The 19,461-nt window shown below is 38.8% G+C and overlaps 1 protein-coding gene across 36 annotated transcripts in view; it reads right to left on the bottom strand.

Moving 5' to 3' along the window:
- Positions 1–19,461, bottom strand: part of Map2 (microtubule associated protein 2) — a 269,697-nt gene that overhangs the window by 80,345 nt on the left and 169,891 nt on the right. For 33 of the 36 annotated variants that reach the window (XM_063237389.1, XM_063237397.1, XM_063237388.1 and 30 more), the window contains one exon: positions 14,697–14,770. The exons of the other annotated variants lie outside the window; for them this stretch is intronic. The gene's annotated coding sequence lies outside the window, so the exon portion shown is untranslated. The remainder of the gene's footprint in view (positions 1–14,696; positions 14,771–19,461) is intronic. 36 annotated transcript variants of the gene reach the window in all.

Below are 19,461 nucleotides of genomic sequence, written 5' to 3'. Positions count from 1 at the left end.
GACAAGTCTTACGTGCTCAGTGCGTGCTACCTATTATTTATTACTATTTTTATGGCCTTTAAGGACATTTTTGGTAGTAGGATCCAGTGCACACATGGTTGCCCCATATGGAAAAAATAAGAGTAAGTTAACAAAGAGTAAATTAATTGACACAATTAGAAATTGCCAGGTAGATCTGGAATGAGAAACCAAATCTACCAACATCCGTCCTAGTTTATGTTCCTTTCCTAGGGAATAAGATTGTGGAATGGAGCAAAAGCCAGAGAGGAAGTCCAACTAAGAACACTGCTTCACAAATCTGCTGTATTACTATTAATTTACCGTTAAACTGAATAAGCATTGATGTGACTGTGGTATTTGACTCATCCTTCACAGCTGTATATTATTTCTCCACTTCTTATGTTAAATAAAAGAACAGTAAGTATGTCATACATATATCAGAAAAGAATAATATTTAAAGTGCTCTAGGGTTTTAGCTCTACCGATGGTATCTAATTAAAGACCCGCCATTCAGTCCTGGAGACAGAGTGGAATATAATACATTTCCAGCCAGAAAATTAGGGTCCAGTTCTGGTCCTACCACTGACAACACATGTAAACTTAGGGTGATAAACCTGAATGTTAATTTTACAAGCAGGTAACCACTGAGTCCTCAAACATAAATTTGGCCCAAATAGTAGTATTTTTTCTTTAATATCTAAGAAGAAATTCAACTGTAACAATTTTAATAACATTTTTCTTATGTATAAATTTAACTACCAAGAAAAAAACTTAAGATAAAAGTTGTTACTTGGGTACTGACAATGAAGATTTTGTTTTAAATTTGTTCCAGTTTGGAATCTGATCCAAAACCTGTCAGATTTTGTTTAGCATCACATAATAAAACAGTGTACAGATTTTGTTTAGTGTCATATAACAAAATACCATACAGGAAATACCTGGGCACAAATCTGAGAAATATTTTATAGAGTTACAGATACTTTAAAGGGTATTTCAGCCCTTAGTATTTATTTGTATCCCAGAGGAGTGAAAAACCTTTGGTTTCAGAACTTGAGAGCCAAGGAAAGATACTGGCTAGGTTCCTAATAGCTACAAGGTAAAGCCCAGGCCTTGAGCGCAAGATGATCAGATTTCCCTGTTCAGTACTATAACATAAAAATCACGATTGGTACTTGAAGACAAGATGCACCCCAGATTTCTGTTCAACACTGTAGGAAGGTCATAACCCACATGAACTTGGAGGATGTGACATGCATTACACGATAGGATGGTACAATTAAGAACAAAAAGAAAATGAAACCCTAAATGCTGGAGAAGGAAATAACAGTTGTACAAAATAAAAAGAGAAATTTGGAAGTGGAGAATATATTAATATATATGGCGATATATATATATATATATATATATATGGCATTTTGGTTTTCTATGAAAGGAATCTGCCTTTGGCTATTTAAAAACAAACAAAACCAAACCAAAGAGATGAAGTCCTGGGATTATAAGCAAGAAAGTATTTATTCTGTTGCCTGCTCTTTATCTCGTAATTCCTCCTTTCTCGTCTGTCTGCCTTCCTCTACCTGGTACTGGAGATTGAACCAGGACTTTTACACTGACCTAGATTCCCATCCCTACATATTTGTTTACTGACAGGGTCTCATTAAGCCACTAAATTACCCAGACAAGGCTCAACCCTCCTGCCTTAGCCTCCCAGAGTGCTAGGATTACAGGTGTTCACCACCATACCCAGTAAGTCACTCTCCCTGTTGGTGGGCAATTTTCTCTTGCCAAATAAATGCTATACTGTGACTAAAGTTGTGATGCTAATGCAGTCAGATTCAATTCTTATCACAAATTTAGTGAACATACACGAATATAGAACATTATCAACCGCAGTATTTGTTTTTCACCTGTCTTTGAATTCTATGTTCTTCTTCTCCTCAGTGGGTGTATTTAAGCAAAAGCCAAACAGTCATCCTATCCTGAGCATCACAAAGTCCTGGTTTTGACTGTTGGAGGCCTGACTGATAAGATGCTATCCAACTCTTCCACAATGGATCTCAATACACATTACATGATTGATCATTTTTTAAATGTCTCCAAACATTAAGGGTAATGAATAAAAGAAAAATAAAATACGGCCCTGATGCTGAAGGAGGTCACACACAAACCACAGTAACCTCACACGTGACGGAGGCAAGGCAGGGAGTTGGGGGAGCGCAGAGACAGCTCTCTGCACAGGGAATTCCACTTCCTGGAGACGGTAAAGGAGTATAACCAGGCTGGGAAGCTTTCTAGAAAGGGAAGCTGGACTGGACGGCCAAATCCTGTTTCTGTTCTGTTTTTGCGATCACCTTCTGGAGGGATCCCACGGCCGGCCAGCACTCTCCCAGCCTCATCCTACCACTCCAGTCTTCGTGCTGGGCTCTGGTGAGGACTCTTCTGCCTGTTTACCTCTAAGGCTGCGAGCTTCTAGAGGGAGGACTGGAGACTAATCATCTCATGGCCCAGGAGTGAGGTGGCGGGGAAATGGGGCTCACGGGACACACTCAGAAAGGCGCTTACCAGGCCAAGCCTGGGCTCTGCCCTGAAGTCATGCAGCAGCACCCAGAAAGGCAAGAGAGAAGGGAGTGCTTTGCTACACTGTATTTTCCAGGAAGATTGATCTGTGATCAATGAATCAGAAGAAGCCATGAGCTTGTGGATTTGAGCTGTTGTGGTATACTTGGTACTGAACCACGGGGCTAGATTTTATATTTAAACAATAATTATCTAACACGAGACAAAACCTGACCCTCAAACTAACAAAGTTTATTTCATAAACTTGTCTTAACAAGCTGCTTTTATAATTCTAATTTAATTGACAATTAATGTTGCTATAGTTACCTGTTTTTCATCTATCTGATTATATACCTTACCATTCATCTTTTAATGGAATGTTTCATGCTCTTTAAGTTCAGTCTGTAGTTCTGTTACATACCATGTTATAAAAAGTTACTTTTCTTAAAATTTGCATTGCATAATATTATGCTTGCTTTTTAATGAGCAATGTAAGATGGAATTTCATTTTTTGGTTGTTACTCAGCATAAGGCCAATTAGGCTCTTCTGGATGTCACTTTTCCTTTGGGATGTGACAGCTGGTTAGAGCTGCCTGTGAACCTGTTGATCTCTGCTCTCACATGAAGAAATGTGGAACAGGGACTGTCAAGAACCTAACAGAGAGCTGGAGTGACCGGAAAGCAGTGTCTGTCTCTGGGGGCAATGACTTACAAATGCTTTCACAAGACAGTATCAAGCTTTCATTTAATTTTTAGTCCATTATCAATTCACTTTTACGCTTTGTAGTATTTAATTCAATAAACATTTATTGCCTGCCAGCTTTATATAAGACATTCTGCTTAGGCACTGGGAACGTAAATAAAGGTATGGATTCCAACCACAAACAGCTCACACGCCATTGAGAAAAACAGATGTGTTTGAGAATTTTTTTACAGAGTACAAACAGTAATACTGATGAAATAGTTGCCGTGTGACTATAAATCTAAGTTCTACCTATTTGATAAGATAAAGGGATAAGTGCAAAATATTTGTATTACGTGCATTTTAAAATATGCTAAACTACTTCATCTACGGATCATTGAAAATCTAGCTAATTATATTAAGTACTTGTTTTCTAGAGAAAGGTAAAATATTAGTCATATAAAAGTAAAGTATGTTGAGACCATATTCAGTGAAATAAATCAACTCACATTTATAAATATCATACTGTCTCCCTAGTATAAAAAAATGATTTAAAAAAATCCAAAAGAGTAATAAGATCCAAAATATACAATAGATATTGTAATAATGAAAAGGAAATGAAGTGCTCAAAAGAACAGAACTACTGGGATGGGGGAAGGAAGAAAGGAAAAGATTATATGTATGTTGGTAAACATATATAAATGTATGTATGCCTATGATGCTAGATAGACAACTATACTGCTAACCTCTTCTAGTTCATCAAAAAGAACAGTTTGTGGTGTCATTATTTGATTGATCACTTTTGTATCTAGATTTTGTAACCTGAACAACCAGTTCTTAGATAACAATATACAATATATTAACTAGTGTTAATTCCCTACCTTTCTTCTTTTTTGAAATTCTGTATTATTTCTATCATTTTTTTTTCTGTTTTACTTTTTAAAATAAACAAAAGTAAAGTCTATGTTATACAAATCCACAAACTCTTTCCCTTTTTTTTTCTTTCTGAATTCAGGGCAGCTGTGTCCTGTGCTTGCTGCTGGCTGTAATTATGACTCGAAGGAATTCTCAGAGAAGTTGAAATCAGCCTTGTTCATTGAATCAGTTGAGCTGAGCCAGAAAGGAAGCATACAGAATCCTTATCATCTGGAATTCCCTCACAACTCAGGTCTGATCCAATTGGGTCAGCTTCACATATAGTTCAACCTAACTTTTTGGATATATTTTGTACCCAGAGTGATTTCTAGAAAAAAGTTCGATTTTTATCCTAGCAACCTGGATTTTGCCAAAGTTCTGGAAGGAAAGGGCATGACATAAATTCATTAAACTGTCCAACCCTGAACTATACATAATTAGTGTAATTTGTATATAATTAGTGAGATATTTAAAAATTAAACTGAAAGAGTACTTAAGTGAACCACTACGCATCACATTTAATTTCTCTACAAAGACAAATATTCCAATCTTATTTCCAAAGGTCTCAACGTGCATATAAGCACAGATGTGGCAATATTATATAGCAGGCCCATGGGAAAAACAATATTCATTGTAAATTTGCAAGTCAGGCAAATGGGACCTGGCCAATAGCAAATAAAGAAAAATACGGAACATAAGACAAAGTTAATTTTAAAATGAAACACATTTCCAGGAGTATAGCAAAAGCTTTAGGGAAGCATATTAGTTCTTAATACCCTGATTGTGCAGCATTCATTTTTCAATAAACCCAACACATATTTAACATTTCATCATGGCCACTGAAATGACAAAGAATGGGCAGTTTTATCTGTTAAATGACCGCAGGAAGTGGGAGGCAAAGGTGATTGGTGAGGCTGATTGGATAGTCTGGCAAGGCAGAGGTGTGGATGGAGAAAGAATCCTTGAAAAGGAAAGGGAGAAGGGGCTGCTCTGTTCCTTCCCAGGATTCCAGATGAATTGAGGACATCAGAATGCAGCGGGATTAAACCTGCTCCACAGCTATGCTGGGGTCTTCACTCAGAGAACGCTGAACTTCTATTGGAATCTTGTGATTCTTACATTTTTAACGTACAAATCTAAGTACATGTCATATGAGTTTTGTAAAAACAACAAATCAAAAAATCTTGATTATTTTCCTGTCCCTGCCTCTGTTGACTTCTAAAATCTCTCTTCAATAGCATGCCAAAGAATTTGGGTACCAGAAGGAAATCCAGAGACTAAGAAATGTCTCCTTGGCAATGGGCAAAAATATGGGCTATTTCTACACAACCTCTGTTTTTAAGGCCATGTCAAAGAGGTGACCTCAAAGGAGACATTTAAATGAGGGGAAACTGGTATGGACACACAGAACCAGGGCAAGGATGTTCACAACGAAGGGGCGGGTACAGCATGAGGAGAGGCCCTAGGACCGAGCGTGGCATGTTTGAAACCGACTTGGACTAAGACCCAGGAAGAGCCCTACATGAGCCACGTTGTGCGGGGTCCTGCAGAACTTGGTAAGCGACTGTATTTATTCCAAATCAAATGAGAAGTCTTTAAAGGACTTCCAGCAAGGGAGAAAGGCCAGTTTACAAATAGACATGGCTGCTAATGGGCAAAAGGAACACACGGAGGCAGGGGTGGAAATGAGGGCTGGGCTGCTGCTGCCACCAGAGGATGTCATGGCGATGACAGGGATGCCGAAGAACAGGATGAGAAGCTGTTGCAGGATAGGCGCATCATGGTTTAAAATGCAGCGGGAAAAATAAAGCTAGAAGGTCTTCCTGTGTATTTTCCTATGTATTTCAAGTACAACTATTTCAAACTATGTAATAGGGTACTCAGATCTACTATAAGAAAATTATATAAAAAAACACATTAATATTTCCCTACAGAGCTTCACCAAATGATTTCCCTGTTCTCCTGTCAAATAATACTTTATACTTTATCCAGTCAAATAATATTTGCAGTAATATCTAATTAATCCATACATGTGTTTGGGCATAGGTGTACTATATATGCATGCTATGTATACTTGTATTATATATTATATTACTGTATTTTAAATTCCTCTTACCTTTAAGACATAGTTTTCTTTAAAATTCTTTTGGTTCCAGAAATAAGGCTCCTCTAACTCTAACCACATGCTGAAAGGGAATACACACTGCTTCTCAGAAGCACAAACGTACTGGGGTCATGGCAGTGGGTGGCAGAAGTGAAAGTCGTTTTGACTGGTTTGGCCCTTTGCTCTTCATTCAGGAGTGATTCCTGATGGATCTTTCTAGAACTCTCTGTGCACACTCATGCTTTGGCACTCCCCTTGAGAGTAGGTGCTTTAGTGGATTTTAAATTTTCTCTTGAAGAGACTACAACTGTCTCTGAATCACAATGCCTTCTAGAGTGATTCCTGAGCACATGATACAACTGGAATCCTTGACGTTTATTAAATAGTACAGGTGGGTGAGAAGAGGACTCAAACTCAGAGGAAATGATCAGATTTGCATAAATCATTATGCTTGTTAGGAGGAAAGGTGCGACAGACACACTCAGAAGGAACCAAGCTCCAAGTTCAACCAAGTGTGTGCAATCTACTGCTTCTCAGTCTTCTGAAGCATCAGACTGCCTTTCCTTGAATCCTCATGGAAAAGCCAGTTTTCTTCTGATTTCTATTTTACAATGTTCTTAGAAGCCTCCTGGTCTCTCCCTCTCTGCTCTCATTGTTGTCATGGCTTTGTTTCACAGAAACAGGCAGCCCTCAATTCTATTCAACTTCTCTTAATGTATCTTGCCCTGCCTCCTCCAAAACTTTCTTTTATTATCTCTTCATGGTCTCTCAGAGCCAGCTCACCTGTCCTCTCCCATTATGACAAGGAACACAGCCCTGAATCCCTCACTTGTTAATCATCCACTTACTTCGCCTTACTTAGTCCTATTAAAATTTATTAAATTATTCTGCTTCAAATCTAATAATATGGCTTTAGAAGCATAAATAGGGAACAGGTGAAACTTTTGCTTTTAGAGACTTCACAAAGCCAGGGAAAAAGACAAGAAATGGGAACAATAACACACCAAAATGATTTTTCTCTCGCCTAGAGATGTTTAAAGAACTGTGGGTCCCTCTTATCACTTGTCATGGCTTATACCTAGATGTCCCCCAAAGCTCCATGTGGTGATAGGTGGGGCTTTGCAGAGGTGGCTGGAGCTAGGATGTGTGATGCTGGGATCAGGACAGGATGCCAAGACTGATCACAGTGCAATGTTAGGATTAAGGCTGCCCCACTCTGGGTTGAGATGCTAAGGGTGGGCAGCCTGGATAGGGTACAAGGAACAGAAAGAGGGCTTCTGCTTGTTGATGGCTGCTAGCTGCTTTCTGCCTGTGCTGCTCTGTCATGGACTGTTCCTCCTCTGCCGTGCCATCCTGCCTCAGAGCCAGCCAACTACGGACTGAAAGCTCTACAAACTGTGAGCCAAATAACCTTTCCTCCTTTAAGTTAGGGTGTTGCGTATTTTGTCTCAGCAACAAGAAGAGTAACTAAGACATTACCTAAGGGAACAATTAATACCAGCGACTCAGAATAAAGCTTCACAGAAGAAGCAGCATTTGAATTGATTAGGCACAGGCTTTGATAAGACAGGTGGGAGAACATGGGTTTGTGTGCCCGAGTAGCACAGTTAACAAGTGCAAGGATCATGGGAGAAAATCGGCGTCTGCAGAGAGACAATGAAGTCGAGGAAATAAATACCTGCTGCAGGTAGAGAGATGGTGGTGACTGAAGAGCAGATGGGGTGGGGTGGAACTTTTACAGAAATAGATGCTTTCAGCCTTGTTCTGAAGGAGCTTTGATAAATTTTAAGCTTTATGCTACAGAATATTTAAGTAGGTAAAGAAAACTATTTGACATACAACGAGAGTTGAGAAGCGTATGGTTACAAGACTAGAAAGGGAAGCTAGTGAAGGCCGTGGGAAGTTCCAGGCAGATTCCTGGCACGTCTGGGATGTGCCTGGATTTCTTCTGGACCCCTTGGTAGGGGGTAATGAAGGTACCTAAGACCTTGGGGGTTAGGGAGAGTGCAGAGACAAACTGGTGACTTTTGGGTGACAAGTGGAGTCTGCGAGGCCTGCCTGTAGCACCTCTAGATAAGTATGTGCAGGGCATGTAGAAAATTTGTGTTTGGGGCTAGAGAGGTAGATCTAGAGATCAGAGACTTTGTGGTTATTGGTGAACTAACTACTAACAATCTATTAAACATCAAATAGAACCCATACTGTCCTTTGTTTATCCTCCCTGATACAGCACAACATGCCATACTGTGCAACAGTGTTCTTGGTTCATGTTAAGCTTGAATCTTCCTTCTAAACCTTTCTGATTTTTCTGTTTTTCTTCTCCTTCTCACTAATGTGAATATGAATGTCCCATAATGCTGTTGGCCATCTTTTGGCATTATCCTCCTCTCTATGGCCTTTTCTACCTAATATTTCATATTGTGAATACATAGATGGTTCTCCGGTCTGTGATTTCAGTTCTGAGCATTATCTCTAACTCCAAATTTCTCTTCCACTAAACTTCTCAATGCTACTGCAGGCTGAAAAGTGTTGACATATGCTAGCCAATTTCTGTGCTGCAGAACTGACTTCCTAATCCATTCTGCACATCTTTGCCAAGATGATAAAGCTTCATAGTCCACTCTGATTGCATCATTCTCTTGCTCAGAAAACAGGCTGCAGACTGAATTCCTACCAGCTAATAAATAAAATAAAAGCTCCTCAGTTTGACACTGTAGGCCCTCCATTCTCTTATTCCCAACTCAAGTCCTTCTTCTACTCTACAAAATCTAATTAAAATGGACTTGCTGTCTCTTTGTGAACCCATGTTGCAGTCTCCTGCTTCTACATAATCCCTTATTTGATTTTCCACATTTTGTAGAAATGAGACTTGAATAGGTATGAATTAAAATATTTTAATAACTAAATACATCATCATTTATCTCTTTTTAAAAGATAATTGATTTGAGAAAGATACAGTTCAGTGAACTTGCATTGCTCAGCAGGTATTATTGCTGAGTTAGATCATGACCATACAAGAGATGTTTTGTTCACTTTTGAGGTGTTTTTTTTTGTTTGCTTGGCAGGAATAGAAGAAGCCTTGGGGGTGAAGGAGACACATGGCAATCATACCACTGCAGCAATATGGTCACTCATCTCCTTAGGACACAATCAAGTCCACAGGACAATAGCTAATCATAGTTTATTGCCCTTAAAATTGGTGTTAATACCACCATATGCAGGGTTTAAAGTATCCTAAGCTTACGATCACATTCATGCTTACTTTTGGAGAAATATGATCTGCGGAACTATCTGTATTGAGTTGGTTTAAGGCACGCATGTCACACACACACACACACACACACACACAGACACAACCTCTTTCATATGGCTCCCACTAAGTCCTTTTATTCCAAGCTGCCCCACTGGGACAGGAGGGCCAAATATATATATCCTACAAAGGGTTATATATTTATAGAAATGCATATAAACTAAAGACAAAACTTTGCATCCAAAGGGCTCATTCAAGGTCCTTGTTCTATTTCCCAATTTTCCTGGGCTGGTTGTTTTGTGCATTACTTGTTTTCTTTTGTTTGCCTGCAACTCCTGTTCATCCTGAAAAGTGCTTATTTCTGTTCCAAAGGGCAAGGAGAGGAAGAACAGGACCATTAAAGGATTCTAGTTGTCCTTCATTTCTGAATTGCCTACTAACTGGGCGTTCATGACTTGACAATCATAAAATACACATGTGTATGTGAATGACCAGAAACATGCTTGTTTCCAATAAAATAAGAGGGCTAGAGTAAGTAAACTGCAATGTGAGATTTTAAAATAGCTTTTGACAGTATTAGCTTATGATTAAGGCTCTGTTTCTATTCTTTCTTTTTTTCCCAAAGCCATAGGATGCTAGCAACCATGTATATACAACTGTTCTACTGCAACAGTCATAGCCTATGTGGTAAAAAGTTTGGGTAATTAAAAACTGAGGAACAACTGCTATATCAGCTTGACACTGACAGGCACACAAATTCAAGAGCGATGCTTGGAGAAAGAGCATTAGGGACCGCATCTCTGTGTGCAGAGCTATGGACAGTCCTGTGGAATCAAGAAGCAGCAGAGAGGAGTGAGAGAGGCTGGGAGGATGAAGCCTTGGGCTCCTGTTTACTTCCTAGTTCCAGATGATCTGGGTAACCCTCTTTCAATCCTTGGATCACAATAAATACTATCATTTCGGTATGGCTTCAGGGCTATGCATGGGTTCATGTGTTGAAATGTAAGCCCTGTTATTATAAGGGCGGACAATATCCAACTATGGTACTTAGAGGTAGGGCCCTGGGCCATGTTTAGATTAGATAAGATCATCAGGGTGATTTCCCCATACCTGCATTATTTGTTGCTTTCTAAAATGTAAGAGAGGATACATATGTACTGCCCACTGCCATGTGAGCCCCTGCAGTGCCCTGGAACCCTGTCAGCAGAAGGCCATCTCTGAACCCTGGACTCTTTTCCTTGGACCAAAACAATGGGCTGAAACAAACCTGTTTTTCTTTTTTTAATTTTTTTTTTTGTCTTTTTCATTTTTATCGGTACCAGGGATTGAACTCACGACCACACACGTGCAAGGCAGGCGCTTATGCCGCTGAGCTAAATCCTCAGCCTCTAAACCTCTTTTTCTTATAAAGTTACCCAGTCTTGGTATTGTGCTATGCTAACAAAGCACGCTCTAATACAGGGTATTTTAGGAATCACATAATAATCTCTCTTCTAGATTTCCAGCGGTCTTGCTTTGAAATCTGTGTTTCTTAAAATTGTTTCCTTATGATCTGTTTTGTTCTGTTTAACTTTACCCTCTTTAAAATAAAAATTAAAAATAAGAAAATAATTTCTTTTCTATTGAAGCAAAAGTAGACTTCTATCAATTTGGACCCTTTCTTCAAATTGACTGAGACAAAGCTACTGCTATTGATTTCCAAAAGACTTCTGACTGCAGATAGCTTGTAATATTTGATGGTCAAAAAATTATAAAATAAGTCTCTCCTTTTAAAGTGATTTGACACTCATGGCCAGTAAACAATCATGTTTAGACTACCAATCTTGTATTGAAAGCATTAGGAAAAAATGTCTGTCAGCACCAAATGTTTCCTTTCCCTATTTCCACTTGGCCAAACTGTCAAAGGACAAAACTTAATACCAGGGCCCTCCCAGCAAGAGCTGGAGCTTTCTGTAGCAGGTGCGCCCACCTCTGCCTACAGAACCCAGCCTAAACAATCTGCTCACAATTGCTGAGGAATCAGTAGAATGTGCTCATGACTCAACCCGTTAAGTAGGAGGACTGTTATTGTTAACTCCTGCCAGAGTGTGTGGGTATTTCTTTCTCTTTCTGTCTCTAGTCATCCGTGAGAGGTCTCTATTTAGCACTTCAGCCCTGGAATAGGTTTTTGATCACTTAAAGCCAGAGTAGTCTGGGGCTTGGCTATGACTGGTGGCTGATAGTACAGTAGGGACAGAATCGGATGGCTTGTCCAGAGAGGCAATGTTTGGTATCCTAGTTTTTCCATACAATTCACTTATAGAACGCTTAATCTGCACCTAAAATTATTCACCCAGAGAGCAGTGGACCAGGGCTCAACACCATGGGGCTGTAATCAGCATATGTCAAGGTGTTCATTTCACCAGAGGACGCTGAGAACGCCAGGTGTGGGCTCTCTTTCCTATCGCGCCTGCAGGATTGTGGCCCTATCGCTTGGCTTTCTCTTGCCAAATGTTCTCAACAATATAAATAGTCATTAAGTACTGCTTCCTGGGGATGTTGTGAAAACGAAACAAACAAAATCAGTCAGTCTGTTTTACAAAAGGCTTTGTCTAGATGGATAAACTTCTCTTATTTATGAACAAGAAAACATTTAAATCTATCCTGTAGGTAAAATAAAATGTAAGCCTTGCTGGTTTGTGGCAAATCTTATTAAAAATAGTTTAGTTAAAAGACTGTGAGAAATAATACATATTTTCTGCTCTCCAAATATTTTTCTCATATCCTTGGCTGAAATTTGTCAGAAATTCAGCCTGAAATTGGCTATGTGAAGTTTTGGATCATATACATTAAGACTTGAGGCTATAAATCAGCAACGTTAAGACTTTCATAGTGCCCTAAAATCATGCATCAGAGACACAACCCTTAGCGCTGCAGAAGTGATGGCCACTGTTAAGACAAAAGTAAAAAGTCTAAATGGGCGACAATGGTCGCCAGTATGCCCTGAATAGTGTGTGAGCAAAGCATCTCCCAGCCCTGTCTCCCAGCAACCCTGGTACCCCTTCTTACCTTTCAACGAATAAAGGTCAACAGCACAGGCTTGGTTTGGGGACAGCTTAGAATTTGACACTGTCTGTGCCCTTGGTAGGAAATGCCATGGAGGGAGAAGAAGCCACTTTATGTAGCATCTTCTTGGTCACAGTAGAATAACGGGTTATTCTAAATAATCACTAGTGGGTTTTGAACAAAAGAGTCGTACCGATTAATATTTTTAAAAAGGCCACTCTGACTTCTGTGATGACAATAGACATTAAGATAAAGGTGGGTAAGGAGCTGACAAAGCTGTAAAAGTGGGAGACCCCGAATTTAAATGATAAATGGAGACGGTGAGACATGAATAAGCTTGGCACTATGACTTAAGAGCCTTGAAGACATTAATTAATAGATCCCCAGTGGGTTATGGGGGCTGGAGACAAAATGACACTCAGAGCTGTTAACTACTGCACTGTAAATATTAAAGGGAGTTTTTAAGTGAATATTAAGACTTAAACTTCAGACACCTAAATCAACCTGTATGTGTGGAATTACATGTTATGCTGGAAGTATTGAACCTCAAATTGTATATAGTATAGTAATTAGCAACACTGGCAAGTGATTGCAAAGGAGTTTATTTAACAAGCAGTTTTATTAACGTATTATCCTATTCAGTTTAATGAAATTGGCATGGTTGGGTGATATGAAAGGTTGTCACATGAGTAACAATGTCATTATAAATATCTACTTAAAAGGCCACATTTTATAGTCACTGAATGAATCTTCAGATCTACCAATAGCCTGTTATCTCATTTCAGGTAGATGTTGTGTATGCCTTACCTTTTAAATCTCAGTCTCCAGTAAGCATACACGGATCCCAATAAATATGATTGGAACAAATGCAAGTTCCATTTATGTACAAACAAATTCTAGAATTAACTGTAGAAAACAATTTGTAAAGAATTTTTTTTAACTTTCCCCTTGATACTCTAAGAGAATAAATGAAATTAACATGGGCCCCTCAAAAGTATTTCTCTTTTAAGTATCTTAAATTTCAAAAATGGTTTTTCTAGTATATTTTGGAAAAGTCAGTATTTCATCCATGGGGAAACAGCATACATTTCAATTACTACGTTATGGCAAAACAGTAAAAATCACGGTTCCTATTAGATCAGCAAGACCTTAAGAGCCAATTAAAAAACAAAACAAAACGTGTTTTTAGTGGAAAACAAAACATATAGGCAAATTCCAAATGTTTCTGCAAGTCATGTTTAAACCTTTTTAGCATTAAATATGCCAAGTACTGTAAGTAATTTAGAAACAATAGTAAGCACCAGCATATAAAAATATTCGAATGAATCACTTTCTAACAGTCAGAATGAGCCAAGCACATCTTCGTGTACCAGTCTGGATGGATATAAATACAAAGGTAGGGGAAGGCAGGCTGCAGATGCATCCCCTCGCCCAGATACAAACTTGTGCATACTTCTAAGATGTGAAAAATCACACGCTGCTTGATTCAGACACAAGTCACACACCTATCAGAAGACTTCTCAGGAACCAAGGAGGAAAGTGAGACAGAAAGAAAAGCTTTTCTTTTTTCTGCGGGAGTTTCTTTCTTTACGCAAGCTTTTCATACAGCTGGAGATTAGCATCTGTTTAAACCACGTGGCAGGTATTTGGGTATTTAGTGTAATTTTGAAACTATTTTGCTTTGAAACTTTATGCAGTTTGTTGCTTAAAACTCCAATAATGAAATAATCAGCAAGACACTGCTGTTGGCCTCATGCCCCTAATGTATAAAATGACATGATTCTGGTATTAACCTACAGTCTCACAGTTTCTGTAAAAAATAAATTAGTTTATGTCAAGTCAAACACACAGGAGCAAGTGGAAGGTGCTGGGAAAATACTGTTGGTGCTGTTAACCACAGAAAGACAGGCAGGCTTGGTATAATCATCGTTCCACAGAAGCATCTTTGCATTCTTTAGCACTGTCAGTTCAAACGCTATAAATGCTACCTTAGTAATTCTGAACCTGTTAGCTGTGCAGTTCATGTATTCTTCTTTACCAAACCAAATTGATATTTACTTAAGAGTTAAAAAAAAAAAAACAACAGCAAAAAGCTATTTTTCACAAACGTGGGTAACTCAGAGTAGAGAAGGTAGGGTGTTACCTACCTAAGGAAGTAGTAAAATCGTGAAGTGCCTTATGTTGAGTTCTCAAAGGGTTGGTAATGTATTCTGGCTTCTTTCTGTAAAAAGTCAGAAAATTAACAGTTCCATTTCAGATACACACACATTGATTACATCAGGCAGCTCACTAGCTCATTATAAACTTTAAGTCATTTCTCTTTCATATTGTGTAACAAGGTGGATATCATAATAGTTCTTTATAGCCCTCCAATGCTGAGGATTTATAACCTGCTAGGTACTATCTCAGATGAATGGGATAGAGTACTAAAAATGCTAATTCTGCATTCTCTCTCTCTCTCTCTCTCCTTCATTCTAATAGTGCTTTGCAAGTATTATATCCAAGGAAGAGTACATTTTTAAATTGTTAATAAATAGTAGGCAATCATACTCTCTCCCAAAAGAATACATTCATTCTAGTAAGTTGTTAATTATATCCAATAAGCTTTAAAAGTCTGGGCCTCTAGCCCAGTCTGCATTGACTTTCCCCAGCACAGGATGGAGAGAAGAATTTTCTGACAACTAATTAAATATTCTCTATGGAGTACTAAACTTATTTTGACATTCAAAATCCTACAAGGCATTCCAGATTGGTGTTCTGCTTAGAAATGCCACCTAAAAATATAATCTTAACTGGTGTGGTACCTAGGATAAACTGAATTACTTAGAAGGCACAAGGCTGCTTCTCTATCCCAGAAAACATTCAGGTATCACCAGCAGTGACTAGGCCAGGTCCTTTACAAAGTGTTTTAATGGGTATCTGTGAGCATCACACACAGTAAATAAGTCTTTTAATGAATATTAAAGGCAGACAGGTTTGACATTAAAAAATAAGCATAAAGAAAACCTCAATTCCCTGTAATAATTTGGAAATTATTTTTATCAAAGAGATTTGATTGCCTGAGTCCACATGCATAGATTTTTCCCTTTAATCTAGCTCCTTGGTTCTAACATTTAAAACATATATAACATTATCATAAGTAACAGGAACATTTAAAGAATTTTTAGGAAAAGTTTGGTTAGGCAAATTAAACTCTGTAGAGTGATTTTAGGACAAATACAAAATGTTAGACCATACTAGCTCTTGGTCAGAGAGAGATTTGGGTATTTAATAATGTTGTATAAAATAACCTAGGTCATTTCCTTTAAATTCTATGTTTTCCTCAAACATCTTATAGTGAATATTTTAGGCAATTTATTGATTTTTCAAGACAGTGTGCTTGCATGTGTAGTTGCAAACACACAGTGTGCATGAGTGTATGTGTCTAATGAAAAACACAAGAACAAAAAACTATTTCGTAGAGTAGGGATCAGCAAACTCTGACCCATGGACCAGATGCAGTCCACTAATGCCTGCTTTTCTAAGAACAGCATCAGTGGCCACCCATTCATTCCTGTGTGTCTGGGCAGGTTCCAGCCATGACGCCAGAGCTGTGTATACTGTGACAGCGACTCAGCCTGACAAAGTTCAAACTGCTTCCGGCCTGAACCTTTGGCTGACTATTTGCTAATGCACTTAATGCCATTTGATTCATATTAAAAACAGTGCTTAAAAAAATCCCTCTCGTATTTTTTCCCAAAATCAACTCAGTAGTTATATGCAAAGGAAAGTGAAAATCCAGCTTCACATAAGCTCATGTGTCCCCAAATTGAGAAATTGTTGGCCTAAGGATTAGATGATTATTAAAAAACTCAGTGTGCCCAGTACCTACAAGTCATAAAGAAACCCACTTATTCTACATCTTGACTTCCATGGGCTTTCTTCTTTGTAATAAAATGAAAATTAGTATCAGTTTTCCCCCTACAGTTTATTTTCTGAGAGAGATAAATGCCATCTGGGATTTCGTTTTACAATGATGACCTATTCCACGAGACACATAAAATCAAATCGCTATTGTCAATCAACATAGTGTAGTTAGAAGCGATAATTTTTAATACACCTAAAAGGATTAAATTGTATTAACATTAACATTAAATTGTATTGTTATGGATATCATGACACAGTGTTGGTAATAGATGTGCTATACAATACCATTAGCCTGCATTATATAGCATCCTTTTGTGTGCTAGTGTTCTGGGTACTTCCTACATATGAACTCATTTATTCTTCAGCATCGCCCATTATTATGATCCCTACCCTACAGACAGAGAAACAGGCAAGGACAGTCTGCATGTCCTCCCCAGCATCATGTAGCTGGAAGGTGACAACCCTCTTCACCACACACTGCACCAGCTCTGAGAATTGGCTTCAGGTCTTTGACTCTGGTAAAGATAATTTCAAGTGTAAAAGCTCAAGGCTTTTCTGAGCAACTTTATGACACTAAAGGCAACTTTCAATTTACTAGGAATATGTACTGTACTGTGAATAGGTATTATTCGGTATGTTTGGCTTCTTGAACAAATTGAAATCTACTCCTCTGTCACTCTGCCTATTATTTTTATTATCTCTGTCAAGTTGTTCTATGGAGCTTTTCAGAAGCTGTGAGGACCAGATATGGATACTGCTGAGAATCATGAATGGTAATCCCTGACAAAGCCAGTTGGTGAATAATGACATCTAACAGTGAGGCTGTGCAAGATAGAGAACAGAGTATAAGCTGTATGTTGGCATCAAAAAGTAAGGTGAAGAAATCGTCTGAAGAGGAACCTAAGATAAACACATTTGGTTCTAAACCACATCAGCTTTTCTCAGCTGGTTGTTCAGATAAATGGATGCTCTTTAGTGCACTGAGGTTGTAGAGAAATACATGTTTCGCCGTAGGCATGTTTATATGCAAGTTATGTGTCACCCATAGGACTGAAATTAGAATGATAAATTAGGGCAAGCTTTTAGATTCTCCTGAAACAAATAATGTCAAGGTATGATTTTCTCAATCTTAAACAACAGCAGCATCAAGATGCGATCTGGGGATATATTCTTCACTTTCTTTCAAAATATATTTTAGCCCAAGGACTGTTTAGTTATTTAATTCCCTGTTTTGATTGGCTTTGTCAGAAGGGGAAGACTTTGAAATGCTTGGAGTTGCAGGAGCCTGTATGGTATTTCTTATGGCTCAGTATAACTAGGTGACTAGCATTTGGGTATTCGGTCAGCTCTCAGATAAACAGTAACATTATTCTCCACCTCATCTAGCCGTTAGCTCTATGAGAGCTTGAACAGTATGTGTAATTCAGTGCATTTTCCCAGACTGACAAGGTTTCCGCTATTGCGGACACTGCCAATACGTTTGGGAACATATCTACTATCCCAAGAGTCATTAGACAGAAGGGCAGCACGACAGTATGAAGTCACCCGGCCTAAATGCTGCTAGTCACCTCTAATCCCTCATATGCTTAGGACCCGTTCATTATGATGAGTGGGAGAAGGGGACTGGGAACCAAAGTCACTGGTAGTTGAACAGGTCAAAGAAAGATCTTTTTTTAGAGGCATTGTGAAAATTCCTTTTAGAGGAACATTATGGAGTTTTTTTTTTGTGGGGTGGGGGAAGAAAATATGTTTCAAATATACACATACAAATATTAGGACCTGTTAACAGAATCTTGACTAAAAAACCTACGGCCTTCAGTTGAGCAGAGATGCTAGGTAAGGTAAACAATAACACAGCCTTTCTTCCCCAGTTCTGATACTCCCGGCTACTGCTAGGAGCTAGTAGGCTACATAGAGTAAGCTGATCTTATTTTGTCCAAGCATCTTAACATAGCTCAAAGTGCTAAAAATAACATAAAAAGAGGTGACAGATTAAAACCGGATTAGTTAGAAAAGTCAGGCTTACATCTCTGAGGCTTCACACAATTGAAATTTATATCCTGTTCACACAAATTCTGAGAGACATAAAGTGACTTTCTGGTTCCCTTCTGTCTTCACCACATTTTCTGCACTGGGAGGAATACCTGACAGCAGCAATTCAGAGATGGAGAGGAAGGCTCACGGTGCTGGGAGGTCAGTCCACTCACTGTCAGCAGGCTCCAAGGCAGAAGGGGCATGGAGGCTGGGCCTGCCCTGGAGGAAAGCTGCTGATACCATGGTGTCCAGGAAGCGGACAGTGAAAGCAGCCACCGGGAAGAAGAGCTACCGTACCAGGACACACCCCAGTGACTCACCTCTTCTGACCAGGCCCAGCTACTACCACCACAGTTAGCTAGAGTGTCCCCATGATTTAATCGCCCTTTAAAAGCTTTATCTTTGAGAACATGATGCTTTGGAGTAACACCCTCTCTCCTATGCAGTGGCTGAACCTAACCCAGGGCCTTCAGGATTACAGAAGGGGAAAAGGCCCGGATGGACACTGACTCCTGCTGAGGAAGGGATGCACATGACCTCCTCGTACAGATTGAATTTGACTTTGCTTCAGTGCACACAGTTGAGAGACATGGAGGATAAGGGGCTATTTGGAGAGAAGTAAATACGTCTACTGCAAGGGTGAATAAGGCATGCTCAGTTTGTTCCTTCTGAAAAGGAATAATAATAATAACCAGTAATATTAGCTTCAAACTTATTATAAATTTTTACTACATAATGATCCTCCTAAAGATAAATATTTTACTTTATAAATAAAATACGGATTTGCTCTGTGATATACAGAACTGTGGGCAGCAGTGGAGCACATGCAGCAGTATTTTTGCTTATTTTTATATTATGTTTTCATTTTCTGCTGAGGATTGGGATATTTCTGAAGAATTATAACATTTCCTTGCTTGGTAGAAAGCCACTTGTTCTTTTGTTTCTAATTTTTGTACAAACGCCAACCTTCCT

Source organism: Cavia porcellus, unplaced genomic scaffold (genome assembly GCF_034190915.1).
Source record: "Cavia porcellus strain 051 isolate PalLab524CR breed Dunkin Hartley unplaced genomic scaffold, mCavPor4.1 scaffold_26, whole genome shotgun sequence".
Lineage (NCBI taxonomy): Eukaryota > Metazoa > Chordata > Mammalia > Rodentia > Caviidae > Cavia > Cavia porcellus.
This window is presented reverse-complemented; position numbering and strand designations above follow the sequence as displayed.